The sequence below is a fragment of the Danio rerio genome, chromosome 20 (assembly GCF_049306965.1).
Source record: "Danio rerio strain Tuebingen ecotype United States chromosome 20, GRCz12tu, whole genome shotgun sequence".
Taxonomy (NCBI): Eukaryota; Metazoa; Chordata; class Actinopteri; order Cypriniformes; family Danionidae; genus Danio; species Danio rerio.
The window spans coordinates 19,698,521-19,722,380 of record NC_133195.1 but is presented as its reverse complement, the minus strand read 5'-3'; the positions used below and the strand labels follow the sequence as shown (position 1 = coordinate 19,722,380).

The following is a 23,860-nucleotide window of genomic DNA, read 5'->3' as shown; positions in this document are numbered from 1 at the left end:
GCTCTATTTCTGACAGGTAAAAATTAGATACCTAATGGAATGGAAGCTTTTTTACAACCAAGAGGACAGTGAGAAAAAAAAAGTCTTCTTTTTAATTTAAAAGCCCCTTAAATTAGATTTTAATTTGGAGAGCACCATGGAGGAGCTAATAGACTAAATCAGCTAGTTTTTGCCTCGGTGTGTGTGTAGATGTGGGAGTGGATGGATGTTTGTTAGATTCATTCAGTTTTCTTTAGTGCTTAAAATTTAATGGAGACTGTTCATTAGCAGACCTAATTACAAAACACTGGGAATTTCATCATCAGTCTTCCAAAAATATAAAACTTTTGATTGAAGAGTTTATAGTTGCTTAACAGTTTGTTTGTTTGTTTGTTTGTTTGTTGTACTTTACCATTTGGATGGAACTGGATGCTGGAATCGCAGGAATGGATGGACGGATGGTGAAATAAACAAATATACAAAATTCACCTGGTCCAGATCCAAGTTGTATATTAACCTCAATCTGTCATTGGCTTCCTACTGAACATTGTATAAATTCTAAAATCCTGCTTGATTACTTGCTTGAAAACTCCTAAATGTGTTTAGCTACTCAGTATTTGAGTAAGCTCCTTTCAACATACAGCCTTTTATCTCCAATACATTCTTAAAACTTTAATAATATATAGGACACCAATTTTAACTGCAGCCTGTAAATATTTTTTTCTAATTTAGCATCAAAATATGGAGCTAGATCAGTCTATAAAAGTAATACATTTACAAAACCAAAACTCATACATGCACAGCACAATTCATTAACAAAATCCAGTTTGTAAATTCATAAATACAACACGCTATTTGTCAATTCACGAGTAAAAATCATTATTATTTAAATATAAATATTTACACCAAATGAATTGGATTTTTGTATATTGTGAATTATGTTTTGAATTTAATAATTGGATTTGTGTATTTATGCATCGTGTTTTAAATTTACAAACTGGATTTGTGCATTTTTTAGTCGTGCTTTGAATTTACGAAATTGATTTTTATGTATTTTTGAATCAAGCTTTGAATTCACAAATTGGACACAACTAAAGTGAGACGCAATCCAAGGGTACATCCTTGATAAACTGTCCTACGTGCACTGTGCTCAGGAGTTTTGTGCTGAAATCACCTGCTGTCTGCCTGGAACTCCGATGTGCGGCTGTGCTGCAGAGCATGCCTGTGTGTGTGTATTTTTCAGCTTAGCATAGTGATGTCTATCTGTCATCGGCATCATCCATCAACCCATCAACCCTAGCACAGATCACATTATTTGAAGAGATTCGCTGCAAAACAAGATGTGTCCATTTTGAAAAATGTTGGTTATTTGACATTATAGACCCTGCGTCCACTACAATGGACATCACATGACATCCCATTTTTCTGAAATTTCGAACATAATTCAGATCTGAAGGGGTTAAGACATCAACAATCAAGTTTATTCACAATTTTTGTACATTAAACTATTACGTGAGCTCAGTGAAGGCCAGGAATACAATATTTTCAGTTCCAGGATGATTTTATTTAATTTTATGTTTATAGATAGATCATAAATAAGTCAAAAACCAAGCCAAAATGCAACATAATAATCTTAACATTGTCAAACATCTTAAATTGGTAAACAAAAAAAAAAAAAATAAAAATAAAATAAAAATAAAAACATATAATATTGTCATGTTCACCAGCGAACAACCACCAGATGTCGCTGGTAAACATTCACACACAAACATTCACATTCATTGAACTACATATCTGCCATGTTATTGACTACAACACCCAGTCATGCCACACACACACACAACCGGTTCCAGATCAACACTGATTGCACTCTCACAGCTGAAGCCACTCACACAATGATTGTTTGGACTATTTATACCCCTTTGTTCCACATACCTGTTGCCGAGCCTTGTTTATCTGTAAGGTGACATTACAACGTGGTTTCCCTGTCTTGTTATCTTGTGTACCGACCGTTAGCCTTGTTAGCCTCTTTGTCTTTGCCTGCCGCCTGCCTTTCTGACCTCCAGCCTGTATTGGACTGTAACTCTGGATTGCCCTCATACATCTGTTTGCTGGTATTGACCACTGCTTGCCTGACTATTCAAATAAACCTGCATGTGGATCCCACCTTCTGTTGTGGTGTTACTCCCCAGCGTTACAAATATACAAAATACAATACAATATATACAAAAAAAAGTATTAATAATAATAAGATTCTGAGTTAGATTTGGCCAGAATGTACACAACATAACAACATAACAACATTTATATATATATATATATATATATATATATATATATATATATATATATATATATATATATATATAGCTTGTTACAGAAAGAGTGAAAGACGTCTCTTTTACACCACTGCAGAAGACCAAACCTGTGTGATCAGAGCCGTGGTGTCTGCCTGGTGTCTGTGGTGTCTGTTCTAAACTAGAAACTCATAGACTGCTAAAAATTTTGGAGGGAATGTGGAAATAAAAAAATTATATTACTAATTTATAAATAGAAGTGTTTGTTCTTTTAATATATACTTCTAATTAAAAAAATACCGAAAAAAGTATTTCTTATCTCGCGCCTAGATACCTGCTTGGACAACACTGGAAACATCACATCAAGACGGCTAGTCGCATACTGTCTAGTCGTAGGAGTTAAAATATTTGAACGCATCCGCAGCTCAAATCAGATCTGAATATTCCACATATACGGAGATGGTCGGAACTCCACACAGCTTCAGGACTACTCTACATTGGAATTGAATGACTTCCTGTCTGTCGCTTGTCGTTTGTTGTGTGCATTGGAAAGGCGGCTTAACACCATAGACCAAATAGATACAGCAAAGTTTTACAGTGACTTTTTACAATGACAACATATCAACACTCAACCGTCTAATGTTACTTCATATTGTTATAGTACACAACATATACACATGACTTATCTTTTTCTTGGATTGAATATCCAGTAGAGCTGATATAATAAGCTCAGTGAAAATTCAATCTCTAACAGACAGCTCAAGTACATTTACAGTGCTTTAACCGAATTAGCAGGGAAAAGGAGATCTCACGCTTTGTCATCTTGCATTCGTATAGCTTCACACAGCAGCACATAATAAGCAAGAATGTTAAAAGTGTCTGCTCGGTTCTTGAGAACCAAGCTCGAAAATGAAAACAGAGATTAAGAAAAAAAAACGAGTATAATTTGAAGGAACAGACTGTTGTGGCAGAAGCGAGAGGATACTAATGCGGTAATGACAGAATAGATCAACTTTTTCTGCCCGCAGTGCAATGCAGATGATCACTTTGTGTCAACAGAAAGAGAGCAAGCAAATCACAGTTAGCAGGTCAATAAGTACGTAAAAAGTACAAAAAGCTCATCTGAACCGCTTGTGCGTATTCGGTAATGGTTTAGTGTGATGTGTGCGTCCTCGTCTGCTCCAAGCTCTCAAAACAAACACTTGCAATACGACTCACATTTGCATGGAAACAAAAAGAGTCAATTATTGTACAAATGAAATATGAGAATGAGAAATGTAGGCAATTTCTTCTTCAAATCAAATAAACACAAACACGTATTCGTTGCCTGAAATGTGGAGTGGCTTCCCGAGGCGTTCAAGAATAGAGGTGGGAAGACAGAGAGCGGGAAAACAGAAGGAGAGACAAAGCGAGAGAAATGTGGAGAGCTTTTGGGAGAATGTTTGTTCACACAATGCCAAAAGCGGAGACGTGCTGCCTCGCCGCAGGTCGACTGAACAGACAGTGAGGCTGAGGCTTTCAACAACGATGGCAGGCCAAGTCTTAAAAGCAGTGAGGTTAGATGGTGTCAGCATGATGCACGCTTAAAAACTTCATCAAGGATTGAAATGCAAATGCTCTTCATGAAAGCAGTCAGACTAAAAAAATTCTGCACTTTGAATACTTCACCTCGGCTGTTGTGTGTGTAAACAGAGATTTAGTCCCCCGTTGAAGAAAACAGCTTGATCAAATCAAAATTTGACTTTGTTTATTTGCTCTGTGCTCGTTCCTGAGTTTACAGTAAAATGAGTCAAGGGTTCAAATTGGTTTGTCTTTGTAATCTTTGAATCGATTGACTCTTTTTTCATCCTTCTGTTGCTCTCTGTCCAAACATAAAAATACAGGTGCATACCAGGTGATATGATGATCAAACCAGTAATTACTTGACGGTTACACCACCAAAATAAAACAAAATTGAATAAAAATTATTAAATAAAATAAATAAATACAAAATATTATTTATAAAATGTAAGTATACAATTAAATATATAATATTGTAGTATATAACTAAAGCTTGTGGAAAATAAAATATATTCAATGAAAATAAAATAAAAAATTTTAATAAAATTTTAAATGTAAAAAAATAAATATTAAATAAAAACATAAATGTAAAATTACATTAAATCAAGCTAAATTAAATAAATTTAAAATAAATACAATTCAATTTAATTAAAATTAATATTAATTAATCAACATTTAATTAAAATAAAGAAAAATTACATTAAATTTACTTAAATTAAATTTCAAGTTAATATAAATAAAAATGCATTAATTAAAATTAAAATGAATAAAAATCTAATTAAATTTAAATAAAAAATATTATTTAAAAAATACATTTAAAATTGTATTAAACTTAATTAAATTTAAATAAATTATAATTTAATAAAAATAAATGAAATTAAAATAAGTAAAAATTAAATGTAATTTAATTTGATAAAAAAAACTAATTTAAATTTAAAGAAAAATAAAATTATAATAATTTCAATTCAAAATGAATTAAAAATAAAAAAAATTAAATAAAAATCCTATGGAAATACAATACAATACAATACAAAAACAAAATAGAATAATAGACACATAGATAAACATCCCTATCCAATACCCCACCACTATTTCATCAATCTCACATATTGTCTGGCTCCATTCTGGTATATAAAGCTCATTTTTCAACATCCGATCAATACTTGATGAATCCCATTTGACTGTACATATTTTCTCACTGAATATCACTTTCACTCAAAAATATGTCATAGTGAAGAAAAAGACGAACATGGGCTGTAAATTGCAATTTGCACTTTAAACTAGTGGAAAGTCAACCATCAAAGAAACTAACTATTTTCTCTGCGGGTTCTATACTTTTCTCAGAGGCATAATGTGGGCAATTCCATATAGTACACTAAACACCACCAGTGTATATACTGTGCCATTTTGATATCTAGGGCAGAGATTTACAGCATACTGTAATGAGAAAGTGAAAGAGACAAAGAAAGAGGTCAAGCTCTGTCCTTTGGTTTCAGTATTGCAGTCAGTTACTACTGCTGTATATAACCACATCTGAAGACGTCTGGATTAATCACACAGATGTGAAGCTGATAATGGGAGAGTTAAACATCACACTGCTTACACCTCAGTGGATCTGACAGACACAGAGGAAAAAACAAACACTGTAAAGTATTCCTGTCAAAAGTTGAGAATAATTAAAATTGTTTAGTGTTATTTAAAGAAGTGCGGTTCCTATTACTCCAGTCTTCAGTGTCAGTTAATCCTTCATTGCGTTTCACTAGGGCTGGGCGATATGGCAAAAAAACATTATATTTTACATATCAGTCGATATAGATAATTATCACAATAAAGAACAAATATTTATATCTATCAATTTTATAGGATTTTCAGCATGCCAACTGCTTTGAGCAGCTGATTTAACACATTTTGTGATATGTTTTAGCTGTCTGACAGTATAAATAATAAAATAATAAACAAAATTCAGCATTTACTGTTCAAGTTTTCAACAACCAAAGACATACCTAAAAGTTATTGGATATTATTGTTCAACGTCAGAACATATATATATATATATATATATATATATATATATATATATATATATATATATATATATATATATATATATATATATATATATATATATATAAAACAGGTTTGGAAAAAGAAAAAGGTGAGTTAATGATAACAGAATTTTCAGTTTTGTATGAACTCTCCTTTTAATTGAAAGTATGGTGAATTTAGGGTGAAATATTCATTAATGTTATTTAGGGATGCTAACGATTACTTGATCTATTGATTGTCAATAACCCCTTTATCTATAGACCTTTTCGATGATTAATTAAGCATGGACATTTAAGGGGTTTAGTTATGCTTTGCGCTGTGAGACGCGTGATCAAGCCTGTGCAGTTTACCTTACTTATGGAGCCACCCTTTTGACATCACATATTGCGGGACACATAAAAAACCCTGTTATGCACAGATCTATATTACATCTGCTGGTGTTTTAACCAATTTTATCTCACAGACTGGCACTGACTCTCGTTTTATAAATTGCAGATCACGGCGAGACATGCGGGGAGCCTCTCCATTCACTTAGTGAGTTTCTGAGCTCTCTCTCTCTTTATTTTTCCGAGCTAATCTAAGAATACTTTCAGTGCTGTGAATAGTTTTTCAAGATTGTCCAGCTCATGCTGCTCAAACTGTGCTTAGTTTAATAATTAAATTGAAACCATGAAAACAGTTTGATAGATAGCTTTGGCGTAAAGCATATACTATAGCAGGCTTGTTTTAAAACACTTCACCCCAGATCTTATTAGTTCTTCTTGTTTATTTTGTAGATAACAGACCAACAAAAATACATTAAAATTGAGTTACACATTATGCAAAACAAAATTCGTTATTTATATATTTTAGTTCGTGCCCATCTTAAACTACTGTGAATGGATGATGCTTCGAAAATAGGGATTAATAATCCACTGCTGTTGTAAACATCTGTCATATAATTGCTGCTTTTCTAAATTCATTATTTTCAAGATTATGTTTTTAGCATTTGATTTCTCCTCTGTGAGTATGTCCTTTAAAAAAGGCTGATTATTTGACCGTCAATGAGGGACAATAGTGGTATTACAGATTTCAAAGAAAATATCTTAATTTTAAAAAGTAAACAAGCTTGACAACAAAAGATCCTATCAATGTCGTAACAAATGCCCTTAAATAATGCTGCTTATAGTTTACAGCAAGCATCAAGTGTTCACTGAGATGTGTTTGAGATTGTGTTGTTTTTCATATCCTTCGTCTGTCTTTTCTGTTTTTTTTCCTCATAAGGCACAGCTTTCGAAAATGATGACATGAAATTCTGTTGGGTAGCTGTGCTGGTTTACCAACACTTGTTTGGGTCTGTAATTTTATTAGCATCTTTATAAGGGTAGTATTGTTTTAAATAATGAAACAGGTTTGTGGTGTTGCCTGCTTTTGATGACACGAGTCGTCTGCAGAGTTTGAGTGCACGTTGCTCTCTTTTCTGTCAGATTGCAAAAAAATAAGCAGCGCCAGATTACTGAAGTATAGAGATTTTCTTGTCAACAATGTTTGTGACTGTGACCTTTTTTACCTTATTTTTTTTTTTCTTACTGCAAGTGCAACTAGCACTGTATGGCTGTAAACTTGTACTGTGTGTGGCATCCGGATCGGCAAGCTGCAAAATGACTGCGCAGCATTACGCACAGTGCGTAAATATTATCGAACACTTAACGAACTGTCATTATCGTTTTTTCGAAAAAAAATTCAATTGTGATAATTTTCTATATCGAATTATGGCCTAGCCCTACGTTTCACTATAATTCCATTCAGACATTTTTGATAGCTTAGATTAATGAAAAAAGAAAGGAACTTTTAGGTTTTCTTCTTGAGCAGTAAATCATCATCAGAATGATTCCTGAAGAATAAGACTAATAGGCTACTTAAAACCAGAGGAAAAGGAAACATTTTATGGGGAGCTGTCAGGCTAGATTTATATTTTTGTTACCAAATTTAGTTTTATTTATTTTTTATTTTTTTCAAATTAATTTTCTGGCAACCACTTCAATGAAGCTCATACCTATAATGGATTATATCTCATTCATTCATTCATTTTCTTTTTAGCTTAGTCCCTTTATTAATCCGGGGTCACCACAGCGGAATGAACCACCAACCTATCCAGCACGTTTTCACGAAGTAGATGCCCTTCCAGCTGCAACCCATCTCTGGGAAACATCCACACACACTTATTCACACTCACACACTAATGAAAAATTTTAGCCTACCCAATTAACCTGTAACCGCAAGTCTTTGGACTGTGGGAGAAACCAGAGCGAAAGCAGGGAGAACATGCAAACTCCACACAGAAACACCAACTGACCCAGGCGAGTCTCAAACCAGCGACCTTCTTGCAGTGAGGCGACAACACTAACTACTGCGCCACTGCGTTGCCTAGATTAAAACTCTTTTTTTTTTTTAAATGAATCATAAAAAATGTTTAAAAAGACACAAAAAAACTGTTATATTGACAGCATTTATAATAGTGTTTTTAGTTAATAATTTACTATTGCATTTCATTTTTTCAATGAATGATCATTATGATTTATAAGTATAAGTCAGTCATGATAATATTCATAAAGATGTAGTCGGCAGTGATAAAACATTGTTATCCGATAGTTACAAAGATTCATTAGTAAGTGACACAAATTTGGTTCTGTCAAATAAATGAATGGTTTATATTGTTGATAAGAGCCTTATGAATAAGAGCCCTTATAAATATTCATTTTAAGTCAATACAATTACTAACCTTTATAAATGCATCACTGATACTTTAAATAAAATAAAAACATAATTCAAATTTTGCATATTATTATATTATATTATATTATATTATATTATATTATATTATATTATATTATATTATATTATATTATTAATGCTTTATTGCATATTAAACTGATCTTTTGTTTCACTAAACTTAACCAAACACACCACATCCCAAAGGTGCTCTATTGGATTGAGAGCTGGTGATTGTGGAGGCCATTGGAGTACAGTGAACTCATTGTTATGTTCAAGAAACCAGTCTGAGATGATTCGCGCTTTATGATATGGACAGATATGCTGCTGGAAGTAGCCATCAGAAGATGGGTACACTGTGGTCATGAAGGGATAGACATGGTCAGCAACAATATTCAAGTAGGCTGTGGTGTTGACACGATGCGCAATTAGTATCAAAGTTGCAAAGACAATCCCCCACAACATTAAACCCACCAGCCTGAACCGCTGATAAAAGGCAAGATGGAACCTTACTTTCATGTTGTTGAAACCAAATTCTGACCCTCCCATCCTACCAGGCACCATTTTCCAATCTTCTATTGTCCAAGTTTTATGAGCCTGTATAAATTAAAGTCTCAATTTTCTGTTCTTAGCTGACAGAAGTGGCACTTGGTGTGGCCTTCTGCTGCTGTAGCTCATTCGCCTTAAGGTTGGACATGTTGTGCGTTCAGAGATCTGCATACCTCCGTTGTAAGGAGTGTTTTTTTGAGTTACTGTTGCCTTTCTATTAGCTCCAACAAGTCTGGCCATTCTCCTCTGGCATCACCAAGGCATTCGCTTCCACAGAACTTAGATATTTTTCTTTTTCCGACCATTCTCTGTAAACCCTAGAGATGGTTGTGCGTGAAAATCCCAGTAGATCAGCAGCTTCTGAAACACTCAGACCTGCCCATCCGGCACCAACAACCATGCCATGTTCAAAGTCACTTAAATCCCCTTTATTCCCATTCTGATGCCCGGTTTGATCTGCAGCAGATTGTCTTGATCATGTCTACATGCCTAAATATATTGAGTTGTTGCCATGTGATTGGCTGATTAAAAATGTATGTTAACGAGCAGTTACAGGTGTACCTAATAAAGTGGCCGGTGGAGTATACAATTATTTGCAATAATTTTGCAACATACTGTGCAGCCCTACTTGCCACATCTGATAAACATAAATAGGACTAAACCGATAAACAGTTGCATCCAACAAACCAAATAAGATCTGACATGAACCAGAAGTCAAGCATCACATTAACCCTCGTAAAAACAACGTTACCGCACTGCTGGAAAACATCATTTCTTAATTGGAGGGAAACGACAAATGTCCGCCGTGCTCAAGCTTCCCATTTGCTGTCATAATTAGATGATGCTTCTGAGAGCAAGGAAAGTTCTCGCAACCTGAAGTGGAGGTTTGATTAAAGATGCATAAAGCAAACCTCTGATGCATATTGATGCGGGACTCTGGCGTTACGTGGCCACCTCACATACTTCCTGCCATCCAATTATCTCCAAACGCATCTCGCTGATTGAGGAGGAAGGAAACGAAAGTTAAACTAACGACTAAGTGGAGCCGAATTAAAGAGCATCAGGGAAATGCAGACAAATAACTTTCACTCTGCCTCATGCAGACCGTGGCCTTTCGCAGCTGTGCAGAATAAGGTGGTGGGAGTTTCTACGCTCTCACACGACTCCCATTTAAAGTGTGATAATGGCTAAAAATACAAACTGTTCACTGTATGACAAGGGAGGAAGCTGTCATGCTTTCCTACACACACACTGCGAGGTCTGTTGAGACTTTCTACTCTGTAATGGTTCAGTGAGACATTTTTGTGCGATTTCTCTTGCAATTAAAGCCTTATAAAGTATTGAAATGCCAGCTAGGACCTTAGGTGTGTAGATTATGAGCATTGTCAAAGCAATTCATTGACAATTTATGAGCTGAAAAGTATTATGGAGATACCCAGTGCACTCTCGTGGAAAATTATAATTGTTGTACATTTTGAGGAAATTGTGGCTTATTTGTGTAATGTTTTTTATACACGATCTGCTTGTGCATTTATTGGCTTATGGGCTCATCTATCATCTTTATTTCTATAGAGCTTTCACAATTGTGTGAAAGCAGCTTAACATAGATTTTACAGTAAACTGAAACTGTTTCAGATAAAAATTCAGTTTAGTTCAGTCAATGTAACGCAAATGTCACTGCTCAAAGCTTAAACACAGAAAAGAAAATGCAACGATCCGCATATTGGAAATATTGGATATTGGAACGAATGCATTTATGAGCTGAAGACATAATGCCATGGTTAATATATGATCTCACAAGAAAACATAACTATTTTACGTTTTGTCAGTTTAGTGGTTAATTCGACTTCACTTGTACAAAAATGTCGATTTAAAAAAAAAAAAAGAGGCATGGCAACCAACCCACCCCTAAACAAAGAAATATTGTACGATTTTGTATGAATTAGCCGTTAAGTCAAAAAGTTATGAATTACCATGAGATGTGTTGGATGGTGATATAGTGTTGGGTAAGTTACTTTAAAAAAGTAATAGATTACAAATGACTAACTACTACTGGAAATTTGTAATTTGATTACAATACTAATACTAATTAATGCAAAAAATAATCAGATTACTAATTAAATTAAAGTTAACTTTAAAACATATAAAATGTACCTATAAAAATACAAAACAGCTCTTTTAATAATTGAATATTCACTGAAAAACACTACAATGTGTTGATCACAGCAGCTTGACATTCAAAAGACTCAATTTTGCCCAAAACTCATCATTCACTTGTTTTAAAAGAAGACATAAAGAAAACTGGATACCTATAATCCTTGAGATCCATAGTATGCAATAGCACTGCAGTGTTTGGGGGTTCTGTGTTTGTGTAAAGTAACTAGTCTACCGAAATGTTTATATACCTTACAAAGTATGAAGCTGACTGGTGAGTTCTTGTTGTGTGACTCAAGGTTTTCAACTGGTGCACCTGGAAAATGTGAGCATACGCAAAGTGTGTTGGAGCCATTTATTTATTTTATTATTATTATTAATCTTCTTCTTATTATTATTATTATTTTTATGTTTGGACTAAATGGGTTGATTGGATGAAATGATTATTATTATTAAATGAACATTTGATAATTATTGTATACAGGTTAGAGTATTTTGTATTTGTATATTATTCATGTCTAAGCACTTGCTTTATTGTTGTAATTTTGTGAATTAAGACTTTTATTTTGTCGAAATTGGGATTTAAGGAAGCCAGGTAGTAGGTGGAGTAGGAAGGGAAGAGGAAACAATTTTCAGACTGTGAGATTGTGTGTGGTGACGGGTGCTACTGAGAAGCAATTTCACTGACTTGATAGCACAAGATGTGATAAAATAAAGATGAGAATAGGATTCACAGCAGACTCACGCGTCACTGTTTACCCTTACAGCGATAGCGGCTTAAGGCAAAAATGCCACTACAATGCGTTTTGAACATACGCTTCGAATACGTGCGCGCAAGCCACCTACCTCCATTAGAAATAACGAACTTGCGCGTACAAAAGACACGATATGTGAACGGCCCCAAAAGCAGCTACGCTTCTCTTCACATTCAGAAGACACATTCACTCCCAATCCTGCACAAAAATTCAATTTAGCTTGTTTAGGCTGCGTGTTGGACCGCTGTGTTTTTGGGCGCTGGTGTCCTATGTCATATTGTCATAGAATTGTCATAGAATGCTTTCTATTCAAGTGCTTGAACAAGTGTCTGGTCAAGTTAAAAGCAGTCTATTTTAGAGACTGGACAGACTACATTTCACAGCAATATTTTTGCTTTTACACTCAAAGAAATCAAGGTGATGTCTGTATTTCACTTGAAGAAGCGACCACAGCAACCATTTCAGCTCGCGTTCTCCAACAATTTAAAAATGCATGCTTATTAACTGACGTTGCAGTAGAAAATTTAAAAGATTTTTTTTTCTCTACAAAATATATTTGTAATGAAAATGACGCAATTACACTGACTTCAGTAACTGTATTTATGTGTATATTTATTAAATTACTGCATTCCCTAAAAATGTAATTAGAGTACAGTAACGTGTTACTGTTAAACTTGTTACACCAAACTCTGGTTCTATGCTATTGTGAATGTGGATTGGTTTTGCAAAATTTGAGCTTGTAAAGACTTTCTCATCTGGTCACAACTTGATCTGTAAACCAGTTTGGATCAAATGGTGAACTAGTATCTTGAAAATAACTTGTACATTAAGGTTGCTAGAATGTAAAAAACTTGGCTCCATATTGACTTTGACCCCTTCTTAAAATTGTATTTTTCCAAATAATTCACGTTTAGTGGTAATCAAAATCAAAAATAGAAAACAGGAAAAATACTGTATGGATAATGCGAAGAATTACTATAATTTAGTGATCAATAGCTAAAATAAGAGTCAAGCTGTTAATTTATAATTATTGTTTGTATTTTTACAAAGTTTTAAATGTAATTTAAAATAATAAGAAAACGTAATTATACATAATTCTCTCTATAAAAAATATTTTAGTTTCATTTTAACAATATATTGTTTTTAAAATAAAGTCAGCTGTTGGCTCGAAGTGTCAATCAAAGATCTGCGTCCATTTTGTTTACCAAATATTACTAGCGTTTGTGTGAAAGACGCTACTGCATTCCAGCGACTAGTTTGGATATTTTCAGTGCAATTCATGGATGTTTATCAATGTATGAATATATCGTGGACTAATGTTTAAAGACTAGAATGCTTGGATCCTTGCAGTAAAATTACTTTATGGATCTGGACGGGCGGGAGGCTTGAAGAGTAAGTTCTTGGTTGAAATTTTCTAGTCACGCAAGTCTTCTCTTTCAAAAGATTTATTAAATGTTTAGTTCTTGTTGGAGAGTAGTTATTTCAGCGAGGCTTTCCTTAAAGCGTATTATATACATTACCGAGAGTGCACCGCTAGGAGAGCAGTGAGAGTTCGACTTTATTATGAAGGCTTGGATTGCCGACGTCTTGAGTTTAGTTGGAGTTTGTGTATAAATCCTTTCGAAATTAGTTTATAAATAAACGACACAAAGAAAAGAGGAAGTGTATTTTTTTTTATTGTTCATTATGCTGGAAGCTGCTGTTGTTGAAGTTATTTTTCAAGTTCAGCTGTAATTGTGTGTTTTCTGTACAAATGCCTGTGATTAACTGTATACAGGGGGCACTGCTGGGTTATAGCAGGTTTAGTGAGATCTGAGAGAGTGTGGACAGTACCGTGCTGCTGTAAAACCACTAAAGAATAATCTTTTTTTTCTTTGTTCAAAACGATATAATGCTGTGTTTCAGTAAACTTCCAACGTATTTCCAGTACGGGACACAACAGTAATAGCGACGGGGATGGGATTTTTACTGTACAGAAACAGAGTTAGGAATAACTCCATTAAGGCTTGTGAACTAAGTGAGCATTTTGGAGGGTAAATATTAGTAGCCTTGTAGAAAGCCTTGTAGAATGGCATATAGAAAGCCCGAGGATTTTCACTATGAAGAAACGAACGAATTTCATTGCAGAGAGATTCCATGCAAGGAATTAGTTGGAAGGTGAACCGATAAGTGAGTATGTGGCAAATTTACAAAAAGTGTCAGTCACTTGCAAGTTTGGACAGTTTCTGGAGGAAGCTCTACGTGAAAGATTTGTGCGTGGAGTAAGAAGCACCGAGTTAAGAGATTGCCTGTTAACTGCTGCTCATTCTGGAGAATTAACCCTTGCACTGGCTGTAGAGATGGGTTTGGCATATGAAGTGACTGTTAAGAGCTCACAACAGTTTTCCCAGAGGACTTTTAAAACACACGTTTTAGAAAAGAAAGGCAGTGGCAAATTGCACCTAAAAAATGCTAAACCATGCTACCGATGTAATGGAAGAGAACATATCGCGCGCTTGCCACGCACTTCTTAAAGAAAAGAATGACAGTAAGCCTGCCAAGTGGACCAAGCACCTGGATGCCTCTCTGTTGCCGAATTCAGGTGCGCCTGATCCGGGGGTTGTGAGCAAAATAGAAAGTTATGCAAAGACTTTACAGCGCCGACATGAAACGGAATGCAACATCCGCTTGCCACAGTCTCACCCCGGTACACACACGGAGAGTACAGCTGGCAGAGTTTTCAGTGACAGTGACATAAAAGGGACATAATTGTTAGCTATTGATTTAAATGTCAATCAGGTAGACAAACCATACAATGGTTAGGTTAGGATAAATGGTCTGCGGGTAAAAATGGAAATTGATACAGGGGCAGCGGTTTCTGTGATTTCAGAAAAACTGTACCAGTGCAGATTTCACAAGGTAAAGTTATCTCCTGCCACATGTGTGTTGAAAATGAGTAGTAAAGTGTAGAGATAAAAAGCACTGTTTAGGATTGTTAGTGGTAAAAGGGGGTGGGCCTTCTCTAATGGAATAGTCGCTTCAATCTAGATTGGTCACATGTAAACAAACTCACTTTTGAGACGGTGCAGCAACTGTGTGACAGATATTCTTCTGTTTTTCAGCCTGAATTAGGGTTGCTGCAAGACATTAGTGCAAAGCTTCATGTTGTAAAAGGTGCTGTGCCTAATTTTTGCAAGCCCCGCCCAGTACCTTTTGCTTTAAACGAGATGGTTGGCATGGAGTTGTCGAAAAGCTGATGGGGTGATTTCTCCTGTCAGTTATTGTGAGTGGGCTGCTCCTATAGTGTGTATTCCTGAAGGACAATACTGTAAGGACCTGTGGAGACTACAAGGTTACTATAAATCCTTGGTTGGAAGTTGAACAGTATCCGTTACCAAGAACTCAGAATTTGTTTACCAAATTGTGAGGCGGTCAGAGGTTTACCAAGTTGGATTTATCTCAGGCGTACCAACAAGTACCGCTTGAGGATAATTCCAAACGATACCTGACCATTAACACGCAAAAGGGGTTGTATACCTTTAACACATTACCGTATGGGATGTCAAGTGCACCTGCGATTTTTTTTGAAAATCATGGATCAGGTATTGAAAAGTATGGAGGGTGTAATCTGTTACCTGGATGATATTTTGATAACAGGAAGTGACACACAACAGCATAAGGATGCTTTAGAAGGACTTCTAAAGTGGCTGCAAGCTTACAATCTTAAAGCCAGAAAAGACAAATGTGCTTTTTTCCAGAGTATTGTCTCATATTTAGGACATATCATTGATGCTGAAGGTATTCATTCAATGAAGGAAAAAACAGATGCTATTAAAAATGCCCCGGTACCCACTAATGTAACTGAATTGAGGTATTTTCTAGCTTTGCTAAATTGTTATGTCAAATTCATTCACAGCCTTTCTACTCTCATTCTACTTCATAAGGCTGTAGAGTGGAAACGGTCAAAGTAATGTCAAAATGCATTCAGAAATGCAAAGAGACATTTAATGTCAAATCAAGTTTTTACTCATTACAATTCAACTCTACTGTTGCTGTTGGCCTGTGATGCATCTCCAGTAGTAGTAGGAGCCGTAATTGCACACTGAATGAAGGCCAATCGTGTTTGCCTCCAGGATGTTGACAAAAGCTGAGAAAAAAATTATTCTCAAATTGAAAAAGAGGCTTTAGGCTTAGTATTTGGCGTGATGAACTTCCAGTTACTTGTTTGGGAGACCTTTTGTTCTGATCACAGACCATAAGCCTTTGTTGAAAATACTAGGTTCAAAGACTGGAGTGCCTACTAAAGTTTCAATGTATTTCCACTACCGGACACTACAATGATAACATAATATATATATATATATATATATATATATATATATATATATATATATATATATATATATATATATATATATATATATATATATATATGCCTTTAGTGATTTTCTAAAGATAAATACCAAAAAATAGCACAACTGGAAAAACTATAGCAGTCGCGATCGTCTGATCTCATATGAAGCAAGAGATCGCGATAGCATATGATGATGAATGCAGGTGCTTTAGTGCTGTTTTTTTTTTTTGTTTTTTTTTTTTGAGGTGCAGATGATCAAAAGAGATCTAACTGAATGTTTTAATCTTAGTTGCTTTGTGCAAATATTGTCTTGTGGATATGATTTTATATGTTACAACGAAGACAATAATATGTGGCTGTCAATCAATTCGGTGAGCGGGAAAACTGCACTCCTACGTCACGTTGTGGTGCGCCTCAAAATGGGAAGGATTTGGATCCTACTTTAACATCGGGAAATAAAAAAAAAAAGAGACTTATATCACTGCAATATGGCTATGGAGAAAAATACACTATTTCAAATAACACTAGTGTCTTTGCATTTATAATCTCACAGTTTGTTTGTTTTGTTTTTGTTGTTTTTACATATTTTAGCAATTGGCATAGCATTTAAATGCTTGAACATGAAAACAATGCAGGTTCATTATTGGCATCAATGGTTCCACAAACGGTTCCTTATAAAGTGTAATACATGCTGAGTTCCACGCAATTAAGCGTTGTTGGGGCAACATGAAGGAATTAAGGTAACATGTTAGTTTTTACTAATTAAATAGATTGAATAGGAAACAAATAGATTGTATTCCAAAAAAAATCCAGAACTGTGTTGTTTCAGCTTGTTTTAAATAAGCAGTTTTAACAGCATTTTTTAAGTGTAGTGGGAAAGTTTTGTATGTTCTTTTCATTAAGAATGTTATTAATATTAATATTATTAATAATAATAATTAGGGATGTAACGGTATTGTAAATACCGTCATACCGCAATATTAATTTTTTTCGATATTACCGAAGTCGCATGACTCGGTAAAACTATAGGTCTTCTGAGAAAATTTGCTTAGGCGAATGAAGCGAACGGGAGGTAGCGAAAACTACAATACCCCTCAGCCCATGCTTGACCATCATCCCTTGCGGCCTGTTGTCGCTACAGATAGAGTAATGCGGAAAAGGAGTGTGCTGCTAGAATCGGGGATGAAAAGAGCTGGAAAACTCTAAGGCCCCGTTTACACTAATGCGTTTTAGTTTAAAAACGCATAAGTTTTGCTACGGTTACGCCAACCGTCCACACTACGCCGGAGTTCTCGAGCGCCGAAAACGGAGCGTTTCGAAATGTGTGGATAATATCTCAGTGTGGATAATGGAAAACGGAGACATCTGAAAACGGAGGCGGGGCTGCAGACGTTCGCCTCTCTGATTGGGGCTTTTCCTGAATATTAAGTAGCCTAACACGCACAGTTCAGTCCTGCATCCTCTCCTTGTAAGTTCAGACTTCGCAAGTTTGATCAAGGCTGCAGTCTCTTCTTCTCAGTTTGATATGGAAAAGCAGACTATACTGAGGACACACGTAAATCTTCAAAGGGAACAGTGTACTTTATAACTTCATTCACATCACCCTGGCTTCGTTGTTTCACTTTATCAACAATAAAATGTAAACATGATTTAAGGAACTGCCTATTTTCATTTTAATATTAGCAACTTAGACAGCAGACATGTTGAGGCGTCGTGCTGCATAAGATGAGCGTCATCTTCACTGTGTGGATATTTATAACAAAACGTAGCCGATAACAACTGCCTCCTTTCAATTTAAGTGAAAATACGAAACACAGCCTCTCTTTTGCTGAGTATCAGTTTTAATAATCGATAATGGCCATTTTAAAAGTATAACATACAATAAGTTTATACATTATAGGAAATAAAGGCAAGCGATCAGTCAATATACAGAGTGTACGTGGTTACATTAATCATTAACTTATCTTTGCGCTCATCTTTGCGCTCAGCCAAAACACGTTACCTGAGAACAAGTAATAGATTCCAATGACCAAAGTCAGGGAATATGTCGTTAGATAAAGACAACAAGATAAATGAAATATCCCGTTTAATAAATATAGTGAGATTAGATCCAGCAGGAGATGCTTGATGAGAAGTCCGACTAGCAGAGCTCTCATCTGTGTAGATGGGCTGAGTGTGATTAAATGTTGAATGTGATGAGTTTTCAACAATACTAAATTGAAACTTTATTGTTTTTACATGGTTTAATAATTTTTTGTTATTAAAATTGAAGTTCCTGTTTCAAAGCTTACAGATAGATGGCTAATTTGTATGTCATTGACACTTTTGGCACTTTTTTGGAGTATTTTCATAAGTTTTGTTTTTTCCTGTAAATGATTCAATAAATACCGTACCGTGACATTCATACCGAGGTATTACCGTACCGTGAAATTCTGATACCGTTACATCCCTAATAATAATAATAATAATGATGATGATGATGATGAGATTAATAATAATAATAAAAATAGTAATAATAATAATTGTATATGTAATGTATAGCTTAGATTATAAACATGCTAGGATAGGATAAAATTTATTCAATCAAGCAAACATGCCTTTTACATTGCTTTTACAACTGTCACGCAAGTGTTTCACTGCAACGTTTTGCCTCACAGGTCCAATCCTTTCTGTTTAAATCACAAATAGTTAAAGAAATCTACAACACTGGTGGCATATAAGGCTGAAGGGATAAAGTCCAGTTCTAGATCAAGTTTGGAAATTCAATTTGTGACTCCTCTGAATGACCTCAGCCTAACTGTGATAAGGCAATAAAGTTATAAAAGTCGAAGTAATGAGTCTGGCCTTTCAAATATACCACAATCTACTTTTTGTCTGAAGATGTACTTGACCTTTGTCATAAACTCAAGATCAGTCGAAAACATTAAATATATATTGCTATTGGTATTTTTATAAAGCAAAAAATCTACAGTTAAGAAGTGTGTGTCTGTTAGATTCTACATTCTTTATGTACAAAAATGGCTTTCTTTGTCTATAAAAAAATCCCACATTTATTGAATAAAAATTGCAGTACAAACAGTGATTCTACAAAATATGTTTACCATAAAATCTGAATGTTCTGCATCTCTACTCCAGTCTTCATTTGTCACATGATCCTTAAGGAATCATTCTATTTTTTTATTGATCAATATTTTTTAAAAAGGTTGTGCTGCATAAGGTTTATGAAAACAACATTTACATATCATGTTTGTTTTTCAGGATTATTTGATGAATAGAAAAAATTTAATGATTTGCAATGCTTAATATTTTTATGAAAAACAATATTTACATATCTTCTTTTATTTATTTCAGGATTATTTGATGAATAGAACAAAATAATTAAAAGATGTCTGCTGCTTAATATTTTATGGAAAACGTTATTAATATATCTAGTTTTTTCAGGATTATTTGATAAATAGAGAAACATTTTAAAAGATGTGTGCTGCTTAATATTTTATGGAAAACATTATTTATTTATCTTGTATTTTTACATACTGTATATTTCAGGATTATTGATGAACAGAGAAAAAAAATAAATGAACCATTTGTAATTGTCATATTTTATAATACACTTTTAAATAAAAGTCTCTATGGTCTCATTCGATCAGTTTAATGCTTAACCCTAAAAAATAATAAATAAATGAAAAATTAAATATAAATAACGTAATAAAATACCCTTATTAATGCTTGTGAATAGAATATTTGCATGAATAACTCAAGTTTGTACTAAATTTACTCAATTTACCCGCAAAGAAACTCGACACAGAGGAATCTAAAAATCTACTGCCAGCTAGCATTTCGGAAGTGTTATTGCTGAAAACACAAACAGTGTGCAGAATTATAAATGCAAGACTACACGCAAGGCAGGTGCCATGTGTCTCACCAATCACTCAACGCAAAAGTATAAATCAGCCTTAATTGTAAAAATGGCATCTAGTTTGATCAACCTGCAGGCCATCCAAGTTATGTGACTCCTTTATTGTTTTGTTTTGTGTGTTTTTGCTGTAGAAGTAAAACCATGGCCCAATTACAATAGAAACGGACGGAAAATGTTATAAATAATGTTTAGTTTCTTGCACCGATCGATCGTTTCACTTCATAATGCCTCATTCACACCAGCAGCGACTTTGTAGATGCCTGTCGCTCTCGATGGCGATCTTCCGCAAACGCAGATCTGTGTAGGTCTACAGCACAGAGAATACAACTGGCCTCTGAGTGAGCTGAAAGAGGATCAAGTGAGCTCCACTGGTGCTCCAATTGGCTGACGCTCAAGAAAGTTGCTATTCATTTGCAAAAATTTGAAGGATTCTCAACTTTGTTGCGTCGTTCGACATGCTCACATGGTCACCAATGGTTGTTGTTGCTCGCGTATAAAGTGTTGCTAGATTAGGTGATAAAAATGATATTGGCGGGCTGACAAAATTTGGGTGGTTTTTAAATGTAAATTTTAAATACAACTTATTTGATCAGTGCATAGCGCGAACTACAAACTACATACTGCGTGGGCCCACCGCAAGAGGAGGTGAAGGAAAATCGTATCAAAATCTGAATCTGATGCATGAGCATCACACAGCGCCTGCAGTTAAATTCCCATTGGTTTATCATGACACTTTTTTCAATCATTTTGTTTCACAATTGACATCAAGAACAAACACAGAAGCGTTGTCTGATTGACAAGCAGCACCTAATTATGTTCAAAAGAATTTAAAACACCAAATGGGAAAAATGTATACCCCCTTTTAAAAGTAAAACATACTCTAATAGTTAATGTAATCTAGACAACATTAAGTGCAGTGTGTGGTGAGAGGGGGAGTGTTTCAATATGATCTGGTGACTGCTGGTGTTGGTTGCTTAACAAGGTTAATTTTGATTATTAAATATTAGGTAAAATTATAATCTAATATTTTGGGCAGTTTTTAGCCAGGGAAAAGCCAGCTCTATCTGGCACCATTGTGCATAGATGATAGTTGCTCACTCTCCATTGAAATGAACGGTCGCTTGTTGCTTTGCATATAGGGTGGGCCATTTATATGGATACACCTTAATAAAATAGGAATGGTTGGTGATATTAACATTCTGTTTGTGGCACATTCATATATGTGAGGGGGCAAACTTTTCAAAGTGGGTGGTGACTATGGTGGCCATTTTGAAGTCGGCCATCTTGGATCCAACTTTTGTTTTTTCAATAGGAAGAGGATCATTTGACACATAAAATTAATTAGGAATTTCACAAGAAAAACAATGGTGTGCTGGTTGGTTTTAATGCAACTTCATTCTTTCATGAGTTATTTACAAGTTTCTGAACACATGTAAAATGTGTTCAATGTGCTGCCCATTGTGTTAGATTGTCAATGCAACCCTTATCTCCCACTCTTCACACACTGATAGCAACACCGCAGGAGAAATGCCAGCACAGGCTTCCAGTATCTGTAGTTTATGTATCTAAATACATTTTTTTAATTATATATATATGATTAATAATATATATATATATAATATTGCTGTCAAAATATGTGCGTTAACGCAAGCGATTAATTTGAAATAATTACCGCATTAAAAAAATTGATGCAATTAACACAGTTGCTGTTTTTTATTTCCTGTTGTGGCTGACGTGGCTATACAACAATTAAAAACAGTATAAAACAATTAATGTTGCATCACCAGTCTCTCCAGTGTTTTCTCCAAAGTTCATTGCAATTTCGGGTGTTTCATTTTTAACTTTCGACTTCTGTTTTAATGGAATTTGATACCGCATGGTGAACAGAAAGAAAAATCTCCACATTTCGTGACTCAGTGGTCCTTTAAGGTAGACAAAAATTGCTGCTTACATGGTAGACTTTTAATAAGATTATTATCTAAATCATATTAAAATCAGAGTATTGGTGTCTTATGTAAATGTACTCAGAAAGTGACATGATGTCGTGAGTTGTCAGACAGCGCATTCATCTGCCTTTCAGCATGAGCCCTCAAATGTGTCATTAAGTTTGACGAGTTTCATCCTTACACGCAAGTGTCTGCTTCGCGTTGTTGTGTCAGAATCCTAGTGAAATACAGCCATACTTTAGAACGCTTAGTTTAAGCAAATTTGATGAACGCAATCATATGTGTTGAATCTGAAGGGAATCGCTCGGCCTGCCCTGTCTTGCGGTGTGCGCACGCAAGCACACGTTTCTTAGCAACAATCCTGCATAAACGTCCGTAGCCATTAAATCAAAAAGTTATGAATTGCTGTGAGATTGCGTTGCACTCTCAGCTCGCATCATTCAAAAGAAAAGGGCCACATTGTTCCCTGATAATGTCAACAGACTGGACTGTCTTAGCAAGTGACTGAATGTAAAGGAGGACTGAGTAAAATTGTTTATACTTTATAATTAACGTTCTCAACTCACAGCAACAAAACTTCTCAATGAATACAATTGTTTGTATTCAATACTTTATTGTTATTATAATTTTCCATTTTACATATCTGCAATATTTTGAATTTAAAAATTCATTTTGAATTTAATTTTTGTCTGGCATTTACATAAATTTTACATTTGAATAGCCCAAATTACAAATTTCAGTCTTTTAAATGTGATTAATCGCGATTAATTTTCAAAAAAGTGCGATTAATTAGTTAATTTTTTAATCGATTGACAGCACTAATATATATATATATATATATATATATATATATATATATATATATATATATATATATATATATATATATTATTTTTTTTTCCCTTTTAATTACAGATCATTTGGTGCACTTTAGTCCACTTTCTATATTAATTTGCCTCACTGCCTGTCTGGGTTCCAACCATGGTTTCAACAAGGTCCGGTTCTCACATAGTGATGTTTGTAAACAAATTTCGGGAGGAGCATGCGCAGAAGTTTCAGTATCGAATACGTCATTGACAATTATCCCATCATCAAATCAGTTTCTGAGCAACGCCTATATATACCAAAGCTGTCTTACCTGCAGCATCTCACGACTTCAGCATTGGCACATCCAATCGCGGTAGCCTCGTCCAAACAGCAAATTTCCATGAGGATGACACGGCTCCTCTTGCAAACTCCAAGCCGACGTCCAGCGCATCAGCACCCGGCAGAGCATATCAACAGAGTCCGCGGTCTTAACTTAGGCCCGCCACGCCGCCGCTCTTTCAGACACCGGCAACAAACCTGAGCCGCTCCCCAGTTGTGAACCACCGGCCCAGATCAAGCGAGTGCCAGGCCACCGCTCTACAGGCGAAGCGCCACCATCGGCCAATTCGCCATGACAGCGTGAGCACGTCTCCGCTACGGTCTCATCCACCCCCCACGCACGGAACATTTCCACTTAGTAGCGCCCGCAATCCCTGCTCTCGGCGCGCCAAATTTAGGAATAACAAGCCAGTCCGCTCGTGAGTGTG

The 23,860-nt window shown here is 35.1% G+C and overlaps 1 long non-coding RNA gene across 1 annotated transcript in view; it reads right to left on the bottom strand.

The window, feature by feature from the left end:
• The window catches only part of LOC141379546 (uncharacterized), a 249,416-nt gene extending 225,876 nt beyond the window's left edge, over positions 1–23,540 (bottom strand). The window contains exon 1 of the long non-coding RNA XR_012396380.1: positions 23,425–23,540. This is a non-coding gene — a long non-coding RNA (uncharacterized lncRNA). The remainder of the gene's footprint in view (positions 1–23,424) is intronic.
• Positions 23,541–23,860: the final 320 nt, after the last annotated feature.